The 21,163-nt window shown below is 40.4% G+C and overlaps 1 long non-coding RNA gene across 2 annotated transcripts in view; it reads right to left on the bottom strand.

Moving 5' to 3' along the window:
- Positions 1-21,163, bottom strand: part of LOC134935375 (uncharacterized) — a 309,075-nt gene that overhangs the window by 277,433 nt on the left and 10,479 nt on the right. The window contains exon 2 of one of the 2 annotated variants that reach the window (XR_010180098.1): positions 15,940-16,077. The exons of the other annotated variant lie outside the window; for it this stretch is intronic. This is a non-coding gene — a long non-coding RNA (uncharacterized LOC134935375). The remainder of the gene's footprint in view (positions 1-15,939; positions 16,078-21,163) is intronic. 2 annotated transcript variants of the gene reach the window in all.

Genomic DNA, 21,163 nt, shown 5'->3' with positions numbered 1-21,163 from the left:
GGGGGTCCAAACCAACCCGTCATATCAGTCACAGTCGTGTGGCAGACCCTGTCACTGAAATGATGGGTTGGTTAAAGTGTGCATGTCCTGTTTTGTTTATACAACATAAGGGTGGGTGGGAGGGCCCAAGGATAATTCCATCTTGCACCTCTTTTTTCTTTTCTTTTTCTTTGCATCATGTGCTGATTGGGGAGGGTTTTTTGGAAGGGACATCCTGCGTGACACTGCAGTGCCACTCCTAGATGGGCCCGGTGTTTGTGTCGGCCACTAGGGTCGCTAATCTTACTCACACAGCTACCTCATTGCGCCTCTTTTTTTCTTTGCGTCATGTGCTGTTTGGGGAGGGTTTTTTGGAAGGGACATCCTGCGTGACACTGCAGTGCCACTCCTAGATGTGCCCGGTGTTTGTGTCGGCCACTAGGGTCGCTAATCTTACTCACACAGCTACCTCATTGCGCCTCTTTTTTTCTTTGCGTCATGTGCTGTTTGGGGAGGGTTTTTTGGAAGGGACATCCTGCGTGACACTGCAGTGCCACTCCTAGATGGGCCCGGTGTTTGTGTCGGCCACTAGGGTCGCTAATCTTACTCACACAGTCAGCTACCTCATTGCGCCTCTTTTTTTCTTTGCATCATGTGCTGTTTGGGGAGGGTTTTTTGGAAGGGCCATCCTGCGTGACACTGCAGTGCCACTCCTAGATGGGCCCGGTGTTTGTGTCGGCCACTAGGGTCGCTAATCTTACTCACACAGCTACCTCATTGCGCCTCTTTTTTTCTTTGCGTCATGTGCTGTTTGGGGAGGGTTTTTTGGAAGGGCCATCCTGCGTGACACTGCAGTACCACTCCTAGATGGGCCCGGTGTTTGTGTCGGCCACTAGGGTCGCTAATCTTACTCACACAGCTACCTCATTGCGCCTCTTTTTTTCTTTGCGTCATGTGCTGTTTGGGGAGGGTTTTTTGGAAGGGACATCCTGCGTGACACTGCAGTGCCACTCCTAGATGGGCCCGGTGTTTGTGTCGGCCACTAGGGTCGCTTATCTTACTCACACAGCGACCTCGGTGCAAATTTTAGGACTAAAAATAATATTGTGAGGTGTGAGGTATTCAGAATAGACTGAAAATGAGTGTAAATTATGGTTTTTGAGGTTAATAATACTTTGGGATCAAAATGACCCCCAAATTCTATGATTTAAGCTGTTTTTTAGTGTTTTTGGAAAAAAACACCCGAATCCAAAACACACCCGAATCCGACAAAAAAAATTCGGTGAGGTTTTGCCAAAACGCGTTCGAACCCAAAACACGGCCGTGGAACCGAACCCAAAACCAAAACACAAAACCCGAAAAATTTCAGGCGCTCATCTCTAATTACCAGTGCACCTAATATTAGATAATGCACCCAATAAAGTGACAAGAGTACAGTACTTGTAATTATATGGAATAATACACGCATACTTCTGAGCGACACTTTTTATTGTCAAATCTAGTCTAAAATTGAGACCAGGACAGTACATACCATTGTGTCTTTTCAATGCATGCAGTCCATCCTCACATAAGGACTAGCCAACCATTAGGCAACAGTGGAATGGTCATTTTAGAAGGAAATTTGCAAGGCATAGAGAGATTGGGTTATACATACATGGTAAAAAATAGTATTCAGCTGCTTGACACTGCTAATACAGTGGTGTTAAAAGTTCTTGCCCCTTCCTGATTTCTACTATTTTTGCATATTTGTGAAACTTATTCATTTCAGATCTTCAAACAAAATTGCATATAAGACAAAGACAACCTGAATAAACTCAAAAATACACTTTTTAAGTAATCATTTTGTTTCTTGAAGGAAAAAAGTTATCCAACATCAAATGGCCCTGTGTAAGATAGTTGACCACTTAGTTACTCATATAACCACTGAACAAAAATAAATTGATAATTGGGTTTAATTAGACTGGGCACAGTCATCCTTGATTATTGCTGCCCCATAAGAATCCAAACACGTAAACTTGGTTAAAAGCAGCACCATGATAAAAATAAAATTCCAAAAGAGATGGAAAAAAATAGTAATACAAAACCATTTCTAAGGATCAAGGTCCCCAGTGAACTACAGTGAGAGCTATTACCTCCTGATAGAAAAAAATTGGAAAAGTAGTGATTCTTCCCAGGAGTGACCAGATTAACAAAATTCCCTAAATACACATCAACGATATATCCAGGAAGTCACAAAAGAATCCAGACATATATTTAAGGAATTACAGGCCTCATTCCCTTCAGTAAATTATAGCATTCATGATTCCATCATAAAAAATAGGCTTAGCCTTAATGGTATCCATGGAGAGATGCAAGGTAAAAACTACTGCTTACCAAGAGGAACATAAAGGCTTGTCTCACATGTGCCAATAAAACACATTGATAACCAAGCCTTTTGGGCTGATGTTCTATGGACTGATAACTCAAAAAATGTAACTTTGTGGAAGACATGAGTCTAGTTGCATATGGCGTAAAGCTAACACAGCATTCCACAATAATAACATCGTACAGTACCAACAGTCAAACACAGCGATGGTAGTATGATGGCCTGGGAATGCTTTGCTGTTTCAGGACCTGTGCAACTTGCCATAATTGATTGAAAAAATTAATTCTGCTCTTTTCCAGAAAAATTTGAGGTAATATGTCTGGTCATCAGTATGTGATCTGGAGCTGAAGCGCAATTGGGTTATGCAGCCTGGCAACAATCTGAAGTACGAGAGCAAGTTCACCTCTGAATGGCTCAAAGGAAACAAAAGTTAGGTTCAAGAAAACAAAATTAAGGATTTGGAGTGCTCTTACAAAGTTCTGACTTGAACTCGACTGAGATGCTGTGGCAATACCTTAAACAGACAGTTTGTGCCTGAAAAACCTCCAATGTGCCTGAAATAAAGCAATTCTACAAAGAAGAGTGGCCCAAAATTCTGCCACAGCGATCTGAAAGACTTATCTACAGATAAAAGGTGACACAACCAGTTATTACATTTAGGGGGTCAATTATTTTTTTGCACAGGCGTTATACTATACATACTGTAAGGGGTAGATTTACAAAAGCTTATAAAAACAGACAAGTAGTGATGTTGCCAACTGCATCCAATCATATTATATCATTTTATAGAAACCTACAGAGAAATTCTAGAATCTGATTGGCTGCTTTGCAGAATCACTACTTTAATGACTCTACTCATAAGAGTTGAGCCTAATACTATAGAGTACATTTCTGATTAAATTTAAAACATAAAGCAATATGGCAATGCTCAGTTTATAACTTCATCATTTTTCAAAATAAAACATCAGGATGAGTTTTGTCATGATCATTTGTCAGATACATGTGTCTGAATCATCTAAGGTCAATATTATGACATCATGATTTGTTTGAGACAGAAATTAGTCTATTTTTAATCAAGCATGTGCTTCACTGAAAATGTAAAATATGATCCAAGGCCTGAAAAGCATGACGTTTTGTAAATAATGGGTTTGAAATAAAGAGAAAAAATAAAGTGACGTGATGAGTGTGAACAGTGATGTGTGTAGAGTATTAAAATTTATGAGTTACATTACTATGAGAATCATAAATATTGAGAGGTGATATATGATAAACGAGAATGACAAATTATGTTCGATGGAGCCTGGCCGTAGCATGCTTCATGACTCATATTGCTGTTAAATGACAAACTATTTTATATAAACATATACAAATAGCATTTACAAATATATTTATGATATATTTTATTTACTAACATGTATTTGTATAGCATTAGCATATTTGATGGTGCTTTAATTAATAATCAGGAGCAAAGCAGTAACAAAACAAGCCAGAAAGGAATCAAATCTGTTTTGATGATGATTAGATAGGAGGCTATTACAGTGGGATCCGGTCTTTAGGTCAACAGCACTTAGGTCAACACTCATTAAGTTCATTACCACTATTGGTCGACATGCATTAGGTCGACATGGTCTATAGGTTGATGTGTGACTATGTTGACATGGCAAAGATCGACACATGAAAATGTCAACATGAGTTTTTACATTTTTTTTTACTTTTTCATACTTTACGATCCACGTGGACTACAATTGGGAATTTTAACCTGTGACAAGTGCAGCGGTAGTGGAGCGAGGCACCTTGCCCGAAGCATGGCGAGCAAAGTGAGCTATATGAGGTTACATGGTGCACTAATTGGGGTTCCTGGTCACTTTACAAAGAAAACAACAAACAAAAAAACCTCATGTCAACCTTTTTCCATGTCAACCTAATGACTTTGTTGACCTATTTCAGGTGTTGACCTAGTCACTGTCACCCAATAGTGGTTGACCTAATGACTGTTGACCTAGTTACTGTCGACCCTATGATCCACACCCATTACAATAGTCCAGGGGTTCTCAAACTGTGTGCTGTGGCACCCTGGGGTGCCTTGGAACACTTGCAGGGGTGCCTTGGATTGGTAGTTCAGGAGCAATTCTCAATATTTATACTCCATGTAATAGGCAAAACCAGTGCTGGTGGCCGTCAATTATAAATATGTGGACAAACAGAAGCAAATCCTGTCCCTCACCACATAACTGACCCTAGGGATAACATATAAACACAATTTACTTTATTGCATTTTTTTTTCTTATTTCTCAATAAGAAACTTGGCCTAGGGGCGACGTGAAAAAAATTCTGATACTGTAGGGTGCCGTGATTCAAAAAAGTTTGAGAACCACTGCAATAGTCAATGTGGGAGATAATGAGTACTTTCAGTAAAATACTACAGGTTAGTATGTGCAATACAGTATGCGCGATACAGTATGTGCATATTATTAGATATATGTATCATCCCCATTGAGATACTGAAATTCTTTGGAGTTTATTAGTTTCCAAGAAAATTGGTATACACAAAGGCGAGCAGATGTCTAGGACTGAGCTTTGTGGTACTCCAACCTTTAAAGGAAGTGGAAAAGAGTTGGATCCAGGGAAATTAATACTAAGGTCCAGGTCAGTTTTGCAGTTTACGTATAACTGCCTTAAATCTAGTGGATTCATTTCGAATATTGCTTTGATGTCTGCAACTCCCAGGCCATTGGCCCCTCCAAAAAATTGTTTTGATAAGAAGCAAGAGAACCAGGATAGAACAGCATCTTGAAAACCTAGGGATTGCAACATTTGTATGAGAAGGCAGTTGTCAACATTGACAAAATGCAGCAGAGATATCCAGAATAATTAGAAGTGAGTAATGTCCTTTGAATTTAGCAGTGATCAAATCATTGACCATCTTAGTCAGTGAAGTCTCTGTATACCACAGGAAAAAAACAAACACAGACAGCGCTACCAGATTTCTTATTAAAATACTGATTTAATTATTTATTCTATTATCATTCAACTTTCATTAACCATTCTCATCTCTAAGGCTAATTTTCATACATTTATAAAATTTGTATTTAAAATACTGGCCTAATCAATGAACAATCATACCATGATTCTCTGTTCTCTATACCACTTAATACTCCCCTGCTGCACAGAGCCTCCAGCTTTAATCAATTACCTCACACTGTTTCACTTGGGTATTAAGCGTGACAGTTTAGTATTTAGTACAATGATACAAAGAATACCAACTCTGATTCAGATGTAAAATGTCTCTATTCCACTCCAGATAGAAGTATAATTGTACTGATACTTTTGTAGCGGAAGAATCACTTGTTTCAAATCAAGTTGTATATTTAAGACTCTTTACTTCCAACAGTTCATATAAAATGTGGATATTCAGACAGCTGTTTACTTTCTCTTGTAGAATAAATTTTGATTGCGGTAAAGACGGGATTTTAACATGGCCATGTTTTAAATGTCTGCTGAGACATCATATTAACTCTGCTGCTTTGAGATCAATTTATATATGCATGCATATTTAATCAACTAATCAAATAATTATCGATATGGGTTGTGCACAAAATCAAAATTTATTCTACAAGAGAAAGTAAGTTGTGCAACTTGCCATAATTGATTGAAAAAATGAATTCTGCTCTTTTCCAGAAAATTTTGAGGTAATATGTCTGGTCATCAGTATGTGATCTGGAGCTGAAGCGCAATTGGGTTATGCAGCCTGGCAACAATCTGAAGTACGAGAGCAAGTTCACCTCTGAATGGCTCAAAGGAAACAAAAGTTAGGTTCAAGAAAACAAAATTAAGGATTTGGAGTGCTCTTACAAAGTTCTGACTTGAACTCGACTGAGATGCTGTGGCAATACCTTAAACAGACAGTTTGTGCCTGAAAAACCTCCAATGTGCCTGAAATAAAGCAATTCTACAAAGAAGAGTGGCCCAAAATTCTGCCACATCGATCTGAGAGACTTATCTACAGATATTGGAAGTGTTTGGTTGTGGTTGTTGCTGCTAAAAGGTGACACAACCAGTTATTACATTTAGGGGGTCAATTATTTTTTTGCACAGGCATTATATTATACATACTGTAAGGGGTAGATTTACAAAAGCTTATAAAATAGACAAGTAGTGATGTTGCCAACTGCATCCAATCATATTATATCATTTTATAGAAACCTACAGAGAAATTCTAGAATCTGATTGGCTGCTTTGCAGAATCACTACTTTAATGACTCTACTCATAAGAGTTGAGCCTAATACTATAGAGTACATTTCTGATTAAATTGAAAACATAAAGCAATATGGCAATGCTCAGTTTATAACTTCATCATTTTTCAAAATAAAACATCAGGATGAGTTTTGTCATGATCATTTGTCAGATACATGTGTCTGAATCATCTAAGGTCAATATTATGACATCATGATTTGTTTGAGACAGAAATTAGTCTATTTTTAATCAAGCATGTGCTTCACTGAAAATGTAAAATATGATCCAAGGCCTGAAAAGCATGACGTTTTGTAAATAATGGGTTTGAAATAAAGAGAAAAAATAAAGTGACGTGATGAGTGTGAACAGTGGTGTGTGTAGAGTATTAAAATTTATGAGTTACATTACTATGAGAATCATAAATATTGAGAGGTGATATATGATAAACGAGAATGACAAATTATGTTCGATGGAGCCTGGCCGTAGCATGCTTCATGACTCATATTGCTGTTAAATGACAAACTATTTTATATAAACATATACAAATAGCATTTACAAATATATTTATGATATATTTTATTTACTAACATGTATTTGTATAGCATTAGCATATTTTATGGTGCTTTAATTAATAATCAGGAGCAAAGCAGTAACAAAACAAGCCAGAAAGGAATCAAATCTGTTTTGATGATGATCAGATAGGAGGCTATTACAATGGGATCCGGTCTTTAGGTCAACAGCACTTAGGTCAACACTCATTAAGTTCATTACCACTATTGGTCGACATGCATTAGGTCGACATGGTCTATAGGTTGATGTGTGACTATGTCGACATGGCAAAGATCGACACATGAAAATGTCAACATGAGTTTTTACATTTTTTTTTTTACTTTTTCATACTTTACGATCCGCGTGGACTACAATTGGGAATTTTAACCTGTGACAAGCGCAGCGGTAGTGGAGCGAGGCACCTTGCCCGAAGCATGGCGAGCAAAGTGAGCTATATGAGGGGACATGGTGCACTAATTGGGGTTCCTGGTCACTTTACAAAGAAAACAACACACAAAAAAACCTCATGTCAACCTTTTTCCATGTCAACCTAATGACTTTGTTGACCTATTTCAGGTGTTGACCTAGTCACTGTCACCCAATAGTGGTTGACCTAATGACTGTTGACCTAGTTACTGTCGACCCTATGATCCACACCCATTACAATAGTCCAGGGGTTCTCAAACTGTGTGCTGTGGCACCCAGGGGTGCCTTGGAACACTTGCAGGGGTGCCTTGGATTGGTAGTTCAGGAGCAATTCTAATTATTTATACTCCATGTAATAGGCAAAACCAGTGCTGGTGGCCGTCAATTATAAATATGTGGACAAACAGAAGCAAATCCTGTCCCTCACCACATAACTGACCCTAGGGATAACATATAAACACAATTTACTTTATTGCATTTTTTTTTTCTTATTTCTCAATAAGAAACTTGGCCTAGGGGCGACGTGAAAAAAATTCTGATACTGTAGGGTGCCGTGATTCAAAAAAGTTTGAGAACCACTGCAATAGTCAATGTGGGAGATAATGAGTACTTTCAGTAAAATACCACAGGTTAGTATGTGCAATACAGTATGCGCGATACAGTATGTGCATATTATTAGATATATGTATCATCCCCATTGAGATACTGAAATTCTTTGGAGTTTATTAGTTTCCAAGAAAATTGGTATACACAAAGGCGAGCAGATGTCTAGGACTGGGCTTTGTGGTACTCCAACCTTTAAAGGAAGTGGAAAAGAGTTGATTCCAGGGAAATTAATACTAAGGTCCAGGTCAGTTTTGCAGTTTACGTATAACTGCCTTAAATCTAGTGGATTCATTTTGAATATTGCTTTGATGTCTGCAACTCCCAGGCCATTGGCCCCTCCAAAAATTGTTTTGATAAGAAGCAAGAGAACCAGGATAGAACAGCATCTTGAAAACCTAGGGATTGCAGCATTTCTATGAGAAGGCAGTTGTCAACATTGACAAAATGCAGCAGAGATATCCAGAATAATTAGAAGTGAGTAATGTCCTTTGAATTTAGCAGTGATCAAATCATTGACCATCTTAGTCAGTGAAGTCTCTGTATACCACAGGAAAAAAACAAACACAGACAGCGCTACCAGATTTCTTATTAAAATACTGATTTATTTAATTATTTATTCTATTATCATTCAACTTTCATTAACCATTCTCATCTCTAAGGCTAATTTGCATACATTTATAAAATTTGTATTTAAAATACTGGCCTAATCAATGAACAATCATACCATGATTCTCTGTTCTCTATACCACTTAATACTCCCCTGCTGCACAGAGCCTCCAGCTTTAATCAATTACCTCACACTGTTTCACTTGGGTATTAAGCGTGACAGTTTAGTATTTAGTACAATGATACAAAGAATACCAACTCTGATTCAGATGTAAAATGTCTCTATTCCACTCCAGATAGAAGTATAATTGTACTGATACTTTTGTAGCGGAAGAATCACTTGTTTCAAATCAAGTTGTATATTTAAGACTCTTTACTTCCAACAGTTCATATAAAATGTGGATATTCAGACAGCTGTTTACTTTCTCTTGTAGAATAAATTTTGATTGCGGTAAAGACGGGATTTTAACATGGCCATGTTTTAAATGTCTGCTGAGACATCATATTAACTCTGCTGCTTTGAGATCAATTTATATATACATGCATATTTAATCAACTAATCAAATAATTATCGATATGGGTTGTGCACAAAATCAAAATTTTATTTTACAAGAGAAAGTAAACAGCTGTCTGAATATCCACATTTTATATGAACTGTTGGAAGTAAAGAGTCTTAAATATACAACTTGATTTAAAACAAGTGATTCTTCCGCTACAAAAGTATCAGTACAATTATACTTCTATCTGGAGTGGAATAGAGACATTTTACATCTGAATCAGAGTTGGTATTCTTTGTATCATTGTACTAAATACTAAACTGTCACGCTTAATACCCAAGTGAAACAGTGTGAGGTAATTGATTAAAGCTGGAGGCTCTGTGCAGCAGGGGAGTATTAAGTGGTATAGAGAACAGAGAATCATGGTATGATTGTTCATTGATTAGGCCAGTATTTTAAATACAAATTTTATAAATGTATGCAAATTAGCCTTAGAGATGAGAATGGTTAATGAAAGTTGAATGATAATAGAATAAATAATTAAATAAATCAGTATTTTAATAAGAAATCTGGTAGCGCTGTCTGTGTTTGTTTTTTTTCTGTGGTAACTGTTTTTTGCAAGGGGTGGAGAGGTCCTCCTGCTCTGCAGTGAGCTGCATCAGATTATTTTTTTTTGCTCTTGGGACACATACGTCTATTACAATTGAACTTAACTATCTGGTTAGCGCCAGGGGACTACTTGATTGTAGGTGTTTGTTTCTGTAAGTCTCTGTATAGTCTTAGGAATGAAAGTTGTGTTTTAGGGGAGTGTAAGCAAGCTTGATGATGCTTGGCTTAAATGTGTGTAAAATGTGCAAAAAGTGCATCGTCAGGAAAAGCTGCATGGACGCAGCACGAGACCAGGTCACAGAGAGACACAGCTTGTACAGGGGTGCTCTTCTCCCACAGGCAGGGTCAGACTGGCCCACAGGGGCACCAGGGAAATCACCGGTAGGCCCCACTGCCTGAGGGCCCACTCCTTCCTCTAAGGATCAGGTTCCAGACTGTGCACTTATTATACATGGTGTATAATATGTATTATACATGGTAGATATGTTGCATTACACTGCACTAAACTATTGTGTATTTCAAGCCTTTGTGGAGGCTGTCCACACCCCCTTTGTAGGCTGGCCACACCCCTAAGTATGGGCCCCTATATCTGCATTCCTCCGGTGGGCCCTTCATGCCTCAGTCCGAAACTGCCCACAGGGGAAAGCAGCAGATACCGGCGCTGACCGGGAATCCCACTTCTGTAAACTGGGACACTTTCACACAAGTATTTTCAGCACTCTCTCTCATCTGGTGCTTGCTGTCTTCTGCAATATGAGTCCAAGCCAGGGATGGAAGCAGCTTAGAACCAGAACCAGAAAGCAGAATGTTCTTGTCTCTTCCAATCTAAGCCAGACGGGTCACTCTCTCATTTACCCATTCACAGCATAACATGTGGGTTAACAGAAGAAGTGTCCCGAACACATGACTAAAGATTATCTTTCCCTCCTCTCAGCTATTCATGATTGTTATTGATAGTAGTATTGCCTATGTCATGCTATTTCTATTTGCATTAAGGGGCAACTATATTGTGGATAATATTTGTTTTATATTTGTTATAGGAGACAAAAGGTTATGTATGCCAACATCTATCTACTGTTCATTTTACACAATTAGCAAATTGGTATTGTACCCATTATTTATTATATACTGTACTCGATTTGATAATAGAGGAAGCTGCTTTCTCAGATAAAATAACTTTTTGTCATTTTTCAGGAGATACTCATTTTGTATGGATCTATTACAGCTATATTTAAATGATGTTTTCTTATTTGATACTTTCAGTACTTTCACTATGTGGCTCATTTAGGAGCTTGAGAATACATATATATTTGGTGAGATATTTGTCATATAACTTTAAGTAGAAGCATATTTACACATATATATTTATTTATATATGTAACCAATTTACTATTTATTTGTATATATATATCTACTCTACATAGTTATACATTCGTTGATGGGCTTATCTAAGTGACACAAGTACGCTAGACATATGGTAACGAAACAAGTTTACATCTTATCTCTTACCTATTACTCCAATTGAGCTTATTTTTAAGAAAAAATATATATATTTAACTATACTAGTCATTTCTATTTTATATACATATGGTTCTACCACTGCATTCTAATCCTAGATTATTGAAAAGATATGTTTTAAATAGGGATGTGCGCTGGGCCATTTTTGCTGGATTTGTCTGATTCATCGGTCGGTTTGGGATTTGGATTTGGATTTGTCAAACCGCCGTGACTGGCTTTGGAATTGGATTTATCTGAAAAATAGACAAAAAGAGCTAAAATCACTTAATGTGGGCCTTTTTTGTTCCTATAGTATTATTAACATCAATTACATTAAATTACAGTAATTTCCACTCAATTTTGAACGCCTCACAGATCACAATATTGTATTCACTAATATTGGCCAATGGCTGGCTGACTAAGCTGTGGTATACAGTGTGGGTTGGATACAGTGCAGTACAGAAACAGTGTGGGTTGGATACAGTACAGGATACAGGACAGGTTGGATACAGTGTGGGTTGGATACAGTGCGGTATATATTACTGGTTGGATACAGTGTGGGATACAGTGCCGATTGGAAACAGCACAGGTTGGATACAGTGTGGATTGAATACAGCTCGGGATACACTGCAGGTCAGATACAGTGCAGTATACACTATGGGTTGGATACAGTGTGGGTTGGATACTGTGTGGGCCTTATACAGTGTGGGATACAGTTTGGTCGGATACAGTGCTGACTATATTGCTGGTTGGATACAGTGCAAGATACAGTGTGGATCAGATACCATGCAGGACACAGTGCAGGGCGGATACACCAATAGTGCACTAACTGTGACCGGGGATGCCAGCGGTGTCTTCAGAGCGGGAGGTGCAGGGGTGTAGTCAGAGTCCTCAGTGAGGGATTACTGGTGGTTTCAATACAGCTGGGGTACTGGTGGTGTCGGCAGTGATGTTGGCATCCTCAGTGCGGAGTTGCTGGTAGTGTCTGTACTGCTGGTGGTGTTGGCAGTGTGGGGGTGCCAGGGATGTCCTCACTGTAGGGGTACTGGCAGTGTCCTCAGTGTGTGGTTGATGGTGGTGTCAGTACTGCTAGCGGTGTCAGCAGTGCAGGAGTGTTGGCGATGTCCGCAGTGCTGGGGTGTGTCAGTGGTATCGGCAGTTTAGGGGTGCCAGCTAAGTCAGCAGTGCAAGGTTGCTGGTTGTTTCAGCAGTGCAGGAGTGCTAGCAATGTTCCCAGTGTGGGGGTGCAAGCAGTGTCGGCATTGCTGGAGTGTCGGTGGTGTCCTCAGTGCGGAGGTATTGGCAGCTCAGGGTGCCGGCAGTATCCTCAGTGCAGGAGGCAGTGCCGGCAGTGTGGGTGGTGAAGTAATTAGCATGAGGCAGGCCATCATGAAGTCTATGGGGACACGCTGATTGGCTGAGAACCATGACAGAAGTCTCTCTCAGCCAATCAGCGGGCAGCCCATTGACTTTATGGGACTTTTAAAGCTGGCGCCCAAGCAAAAACCACGAGATCTGACAGTGGGATCTCATAGTTTCGCCTCAGGTTGGGATCCGGGGCAGCTGGGGCAGATCCGAGCCCCGGCTCGTCTGTCGCGGATCCCGGAAGTTCGGAGCGGTTTGGCTTTCTTAAAATCCGAACCGCTCATCTCTAGTTTTAACTTATACAATACTAAATTAGGAGTGCACCACCAAGGAGTTTGTTTCCATTTGGGACATCTCAACAGACCACTTATTTCTGAGAAAGCTTGAATCAGAATTTCGTTTTTTTTTCCAGAATATGAGCGATCAATACATGTTTCAACAATAATGCAAAGATACTAATAGAAATATATTACAAATTATAGATTTTGGCTAAGGTTACAATGAGCATAGCAGACATGGATCTACTGATTTTGAGAGTATAGATTCAATAGTAGGAGTAGAGTATAAAAATAATGAGAGAAGATATTTCATATTCATTTGTTGTGATCAAATGAAAAGAAGAAACCAGAGTGTACATGTAAGAAATTGAACATGTTTATGGCTGGCAAAGAGAATACAATTTCATGTCAGATCTTATCAATCTTGTCTATGAAGTAGCAAGCAAGACCGTGGGCACTGATGGCAGTCAGTGGGTTTGGTGTGGGTTAGTGAAAATTAAATGTATTAAAAAGGTGTTTGGGGTTATAAGCCTTAGTAGATAGAGATAGAAAGTATGAGTGTCCAAAACATTTCAATAGTAGTTGTAGATAGTAGTATACATGGGAAAGTCCCTGTAAGTTTGAGATTTTTGCTAATGATTTTAAAGTTTCCATGCTTGACATAATGTCATAAACTGAGGTCTTAGTTTGTCATTCCATGTCTTGGGCTGCCATATTCAGCAAGGCTGCACTGCTCCTGGCCTGTTACAGCATTCCTGGTTGTTGCTGAACAGCTGCATGGGTGCAGCCATGTTGTTTCCAGGTCAGGTGAACTCACTTTCCAACCAGGTCTTTTTGCAGCGCTCACATGATCCCTGCATCCAACTGCAACCAATAGCTCGTTATTTAAACCTGCACCTGCTGCTCAGTCTTAGTCTGAAACACTCACTTGCTAAGTGTATGTGCTGTCTGACACTTTGTGTGATTACCTGCACTCAGAGCCTCTGTATCCAACCCGTACCAGCAATGCTGTGGTCAGTACTGCTACCATCTGTTTACATTCAATGCATCTGTTGTCAGCCTGTGCCAGTGCTCCTGTTTGTTAGCCTGAGTCCAGTCTCTCTGCTGTTACATCTAGTCTCCCATTTACAGCTTAAGCCGGTGCTCCTGTTTACAACTTGCTGCCAGTATGCCTGTTACAACCTGCATCCAGTACTGCTCCCGTCATTGCAAGTATTCCATGCACCTGTCATTGCCAGTATTCTGCACTGCTGTCATACCAGCATTCAGCTCTCCTATTATTGCCAGTACTTAGCATCCCTGTCACCAGCCTGTATTATATCTATCTAGTACCTGTTGGTGCTCAGCAACCCCTGTGTGTTAACAGCACTTCTACTTTTATCATCCCACCTGCTCATTGCAGGTTCCTGCAGGTTGCTTCACTACCTGTGCATGTGCTGGAGGCAGTGAAAGGCTGCAGACACTACTGCTTGTTACAGGAGGAGGGAGAGTGCCCCCCTCTGAGTGCCACTGTTTTCCAGCAGCTGACCATCTTGATATTTCTTCAGGAGTGCCTGTGTACCACAAGAGCGAGAACATTTCAGAGAAGTAGTAATGGAAGAAGATGATATAAATAGGGAAGGATATTCACACTTACAAGTAGTTGCCTGACATTTTCACCTTCCATTTTCCGATTCCAACCATATAACACCAATTGTAGCTGCACAGAAATTCCAGTTGCCAATGACTACTTTACTATTAGTACCTATTTATATGTGTGCAATTTGTAAATAAACAATAATTATAATAATTTCAAGGAATTTCTGAGGGAGTGTTTATTTCACCTGCTGCTGTTTAATGTGCAGAGATTTCTACCCGAGGCTCAAATAATCAGCTACTCAGAACCTAGGAGTATATTCACTACAGGTCAATTTTGTGAGTGTTTTTTGACCACATTTTTTGGCCTGTTTTTGCCAATCGGAGATGTACTAAAGTCAAGATCATCAGAAAAAATCACCTGTGACTGAAATTTTACTTCGGGAAAACATCAGTGTTTTCTCAATGGGACAATGCAAATCTGAGATTTATTAACAGTTTGTCTGAAAATGTAACAAAAATGTACAAAAAAAAAAATCAAACACAAAATCAATCATGCAAAAGTCTAATAAGTTATAAGTGTTTTTCGTCTATACAGGTGTTTTTAATTATAATGGCTATAAAAAGTAGAGATGAGCGGTTCCAATTTTGGATTAATAAAATGAATCTTGTATGTTTTGTACTGCATGTAAGTCCCTCCTTCATAATTTCAGTTGCATTTTCACACTGAAAATTACTTGAAATTAACTGTCTTGATGGACCTGATTCATTGACGAATGCTATGCAGATGTTTTTGCAATTGCAAATTATCTGTAAACTGCGCATACATACTGTATGCTTAGGAATGCCGATCACAGTACTTATCTTCATGCAGAGTGAATGACAATCAGGCACTGTTAGGGGGACTTAACAGGGGAGTGGTGGCAAAACTGAGGGCATGTCACAGCCATTTTTGGGGCATGTTGTTGGCTGCATCTGTGAATCCGTACTTAAGCAGTATGGCTCCAGTGTCTCTGTTCAGGCTGACATGCCAATGACTTACTCGAGCTGCCCATCTTCAAAGGATCTGCATGTGTACTGCAGATGTGTACATAGTTGCTGTGCTTTGCAATTGCTCCAGTAAGTGTCTCTGTACTTTTCAGGAAGGCAGATTTTTTGACATCATTTTGTACATCCTCAGCATGCACAATCACAGCTGTGATTGCCATAGGGTCGTCAATGAATCACATCAGAATTTAATAACTGAAGAAACAGATTTTAGCTGTTTTTAGAAATGTTTCAGAAATGGATGCAATGCACATCGCTGCTGTGAACTAGAGATAAGCAGTTCAGTTTTACTGAAACCAAACATACCTGAATATTGGGGTTCCAAGTGTGTCCTAGTTCAGATCATGTGAGATTTTGAGTGGAATTGAGTCCTGGCTTTGGATCTTACCACAAGGTCTTATCTTGCATCTTAAAACCAAATCTTGTGTTATACTGTAGATTGCACTACAAGTGAAGTTTAGAGGAAAGGATGAAAAAACTTTTTTTTGGAGTACTGTGTCATTTACTGATGTATGCTGATAGGATAAATGTGTACAAAGGATTAATACATAAAGCGTAACTTTTAATGAATCCCTCTTAAAATAATTGGATCAGGTTGCGAACCTAATATCCTGTTCAATAAAAACGTGAATTGCCTGTTACCAAATAAAGGATTCAAGATAATACATATAAGATGAAATTATAATTATTAGATATGGGATTCCTATGAGATTAGTACAGTAGGAGGAATCCTTTTGTTCTAATCTCATAGGAATCCCATATCTAATAATTATATGATTATATAGATTACTGTTTGAAATTGATCATAACAGTCTCAATATTGGTTCACATGTATTTTCATAATATACTATGGGGTATATGCAATTCACGGCGAATCGCGGCAATTTTTCGCCGTTTTTTAATTCGACTAAATTCGCCAGGTGAATTCCGGAAGGTGGCTTCCGGAATTCACCATATTCAATGAAAAACGGATTCGCCAGAGTCGCGGGCGAAAATCGGCCGATTTGGCGGATTTTGCCGCGATTTTAAAAAACGGTAAAAAACGGGAAAAACCCGAAAAAAAATGGCGTGGGGTCCCCCCTCCAAAGCATAACCAGCCTCGGGCTCATCGAGCTGGTCCTGGTTCTAAAAATCCGGGGAAAAATTGGCCAGGGATCCCCCGTATTTTTAAAACCAGCACCGGGCTCTGCGCCTGGTGCTGGTGCCAAAAATACGGGGGACAAAAAGAGTAGGGGTCCCCCGTATTTTTAACACCAGCATCGGGCTCCACTAGCTGGACAGATAATGCCACAGCCGGGGGTCACTTTTATGCCGTGCCCTGCGGCCGTGGCATTAAATATCCAACTAGTCACCCCTGGTCGGGGTACCCTGGGGGAGTGGGGACCCCTTCAATCAAGGGGTCCCCCCCCCAGCCACCCAAGGGCCAGGGGTGAAGCCCGAGGCTGTCCCCCCCCATCCAATGGGCTGCGGATGGGGGGGCTGATAGCCTTTTGTGATAATAAAAAGATATTGTTTTTTCCAGTAGTACTACAAGTCCCAGCAAGCCTCCCCCGCAAGCTGGTACTTGGAGAACCACAAGTACCAGCATGCGGGAGAAAAACGGGCCCGCTGGTACCTGTAGTACTACTGGGAAAAAAATACCCCAAAAAAAACAGGACACACACACCGTGACAGTAAAACTTTATTACACACTACCGACACACACATACTTACCTATGTTGACACGCCGACTGCCACGGTCTCCGACGATCCGAGGGTACCTGTGAAAAAATGATACTCACCTTCCAGCGTCCAGAGATAAATCCACGTCCAGAGAGATAAATCCACGTACTTGTAAAAAAAAAGAAAACGCAAATACCCGCTCCATACCGGACTAGAAAGGGGTCCAATGCTTTCACATCAGACCCCTTTCTCCCGAATGCCGGGACATCACGTGACTCCTGTCACTGAAGTCCCTTCAGCCAATCAGGAAGCGCTACTTCCGTGGCGCTCACCTGATTGGCTGTGCGCTGTCTGTACTGTGACAGCACATCGCAAAGCCGCTCCATTACTTTCAATGGTGGGAACTTTGCGGGTAGCGGTGGGGTCACCCGCCAGTCAGCCGCTGACCGGCGGGTGACCTTACCGCTAGCCGCTAAGTTCCCACCATTGAAAGTAATGGAGCGGCTTTGCGATGTGCTGTCACAGTACAGACAGCGCACAGCCAATCAGGTGAGCGCAACGAAGTTGCGCTTCCTGATTGGCTTAGAGACCTTTCTGTGACAGCTGTCACTGACAGGTCTCATTCGTGGAAAGGTGTCCCATGTGTCAGCATGGGACCCCTTTCAGTCCGGCATGGAGCGGGTGTTCGGTTTGTTTTTTTGCCAAGTACGTGGATTTATCTCTGGACCATGGCTGAGGTGAGTATATTGATCTTTTCTTTTCAGGTATCCGTGGATTCTACATGGAGAAGAGGACCAATGTCGGCGTGTGAACATAGGTAAGTATGTGTGTGTCGACGTATGAAATAAAGTTTTACTGTCGACGGTGTGTGTGTCCTGTTTTTATTTGGGTATTTTTTTCCCAGTAGTACTACAGGTACCAGCGGGCCCGTTTTTCTCCCGCATGCTGGTACTTGTGGTTCTCCAAGTACCAGCTTGCGGGGGAGGCTTGCTGGGACTTGTAGTACTACTGGAAAAAACAATATCTTTTTATTATCACAAAAGGCTATCAGCCCCCCCATCCGCAGCCCATTGGATGGGGGGGGACAGCCTCGGGCTTCACCCCTGGCCCTTGGGTGGCTGGGGGGGGGGACCCCTTGATTGAAGGGGTCCCCACTCCCCCAGGGTACCCCGGCCAGGGGTGACTAGTTGGATATTTAATGCCACGGCCGCAGGGCACGGCATAAAAGTGACCCCCGGCTGTGGCATTATCTGTCCAGCTAGTGGAGCCCGATGCTGGTGTTAAAAATACGGGGGACCCCTACTCTTTTTGTCCCCCGTATTTTTGGCACCAGCACCAGGCGCAGAGCCCGGTGCTGGTTTTAAAAATACGGGGGATCCCCTGTCAATTTTTTCCCCGCATTTTTAGAACCAGGACCAGCTCGAAGAGCCCGAGGCTGGTTATGCTTTGGAGGGGGGACCCCACGCCATTTTTTTTAATGATTTCACCGTTCCAGCATAAAAAAAAAATAATAATAATATTTTAAAAAATATATAAATAATATTTGTGCCTCCAAAAAAAAAAAAAAAAAGTACCTAATCCCTTCTAATATAAATAGATCTGCTATTCCCCCCCAAAAAAACACAAAAAAAAACATGTTTAAAATTTTTTTATTTGTTTTCACCCTCCAAAGTGTGGCGGATTGAAAATGACGAATTTGCTGTCTAAAAGCACTGCTGTCGAATTTCCAAACTTGAATTGAATATGCTTTGGTCGAATTGCAGCACTTGTATCATTGCAGAAAAGTCGAATTTGCAAAAATTCGAATTTCAAAAAGTCGAATTTTGAAAGTCCGTTTTTTGGTCGGAAAGCACTGAATTGCATAGGCGATTTTTTTTTTTTGGTCGAAAATGACCCGAAATTCGACAATTTCGGGAATTCGACCGCAATTGCATATACCCCTATATTGGTTGGAGCAGACCCATACTTCTCTTAGTTATACAGTAGATTGCACTTCAGGTGCCATTTCATAAAGGAGAATGTATAGTAAGTAGAGATGAGCGGTTCAGTTTTACTGAAAACCGAACACATCCGGACACTGGGGTTTCAAGTCGTACAAAGTTCCAAGCCGAGTCACTTGGGATTCCAAGTAGAATTGAATCCCAGTTTTGGATTTTTTTTTGTTTTGCATTTCAGGTGCCATTTCACTCAAGAGAATATATCGTGAGATAGTAAAAATGGAGGGCTGGAAATTAATGTTATTGAGCTAATAATACTATAGGACAAAAACAGGTCCAAGTTACATGCTTTCAGCTGTTTTTAGCAATGTTTAAAGAAAACCAAATCCAAATCAGAAACGGAACTAAAACTTTTGAGGGTGGTTTTGCCAAAAACAATTTAAAAAAAACACTGATGGTGGTTTTGTTAAAACCAAAACCAAAGCACTGGGGTCAGTGCACATCTCTCATTTGAACTCCCTGCCCTTAAATGGCCTCAGCCTGTCAATCAGGCTGTGGCTCTGGATCCACTGTGTGCAATGATGCAGTATCCATTCTACACATGCCCAGAATGGTTCCTGCACATGTGCATGTGTTCTACAATCAGAGAAGTACTCAAACCATTGAGCTTGTGTACATCTCTGCATAAGACCCTATGACAATTCAAGGCTATACAATTCTAGGCACTTTTCTTACAGCATGCAAATCACCACCTACCTGTAACTAAAGAGACCCAAGAAGCAGAATTAGAGGTACCATGGGAGCCTCTTGCATGAGGTATGTTTTGTTTTATCAAAAATCAGTAGGAAGCAGTAGTTGATTTGTGTTTGATTTTTGTCCAAAAAAAATTTAGTTTAGATTTTTAGTTTAGATTTTTAGGTCTATTTGCAGTTGATTTTTAATGGAACTGACAAAAATTACAGACTTTTCACTACTAAAAATCGACCAATATCTACAGTACATTGATTTTAAAATCAGTTTATAAATAGTCTATTACTAAATATGCAATTTAGACCCTGAAACATGCTGTTAATGTTGATTAATTAAGATTTTTTTTTCAAATTAATCTAAAATCAATCTTCAGTTAAAATACCCCCTAGTCTATCTGATTGGGTGTAGTATGGCTGTCCTGACCGCTGGTCAGCATACCGATGCCGGGATCCCAGCAGCATACCGATGCCGGGATCCCGGTGGGGAGAGGCGAGTGCAGCAAGCCCCTTGCGGGCTCGCTGCGGTCGCCACAGGTTCTATTCCCACTCTATGGGTGTCGTGGACACCCACGAGTGGAAATAGTCCCTGTTGGTCGGCATGCCAACCATCGGGATAGTGAGGGGTCGGGATGCTGGAGGAGGTCATGTGACCGTCGGTCTCCCGACTGCTGGTCACATGAATACCACCCTATCTGATGTATACCACAACTTCACCCATTCTTGTCATTCCATCCCAACTGCATGGTTCCTCCTTCAGTTGGATTAGCTGTGTAACAACATGTTTTAGGAATAAATGCACTGCAGACAGGCATCAGGTATTTTACATGTTTAAAACAAATAGCATAACAACTATAATAGTTTGTTGGAGCACAAGAAGCAACTGTATTGCTAATATAAAGCATACAATCAGGCAGAGGCTGTTGTTGTACATACAGACTGATTCAGAGAAGGACGCAGTAAGCACAGCAACTGAGTGTTTGGACGTAGCTGCTGTGTAAAAATTTGTTACTGCTGCATGAGGCATCTTGCATTAATAGAGGACTCCATGCTTGTGTTATCCGTTGTTGTGTCTAGTGTCAAAAGATGCAGCAACACATCACTCTGCATGATCATGGGCAATCTGAGTAATTCTGAGATGAATTTTTGGCACTGAACGCTGGTTCCTAAATTGATGAACCTGTT

Source organism: Pseudophryne corroboree, chromosome 6, assembly GCF_028390025.1.
Source record: "Pseudophryne corroboree isolate aPseCor3 chromosome 6, aPseCor3.hap2, whole genome shotgun sequence".
NCBI classification, from domain to species: domain Eukaryota; kingdom Metazoa; phylum Chordata; class Amphibia; order Anura; family Myobatrachidae; genus Pseudophryne; species Pseudophryne corroboree.
Note: the sequence above shows the minus strand (reverse complement) of the source record. Positions and strands in the feature narration are given on the sequence as shown.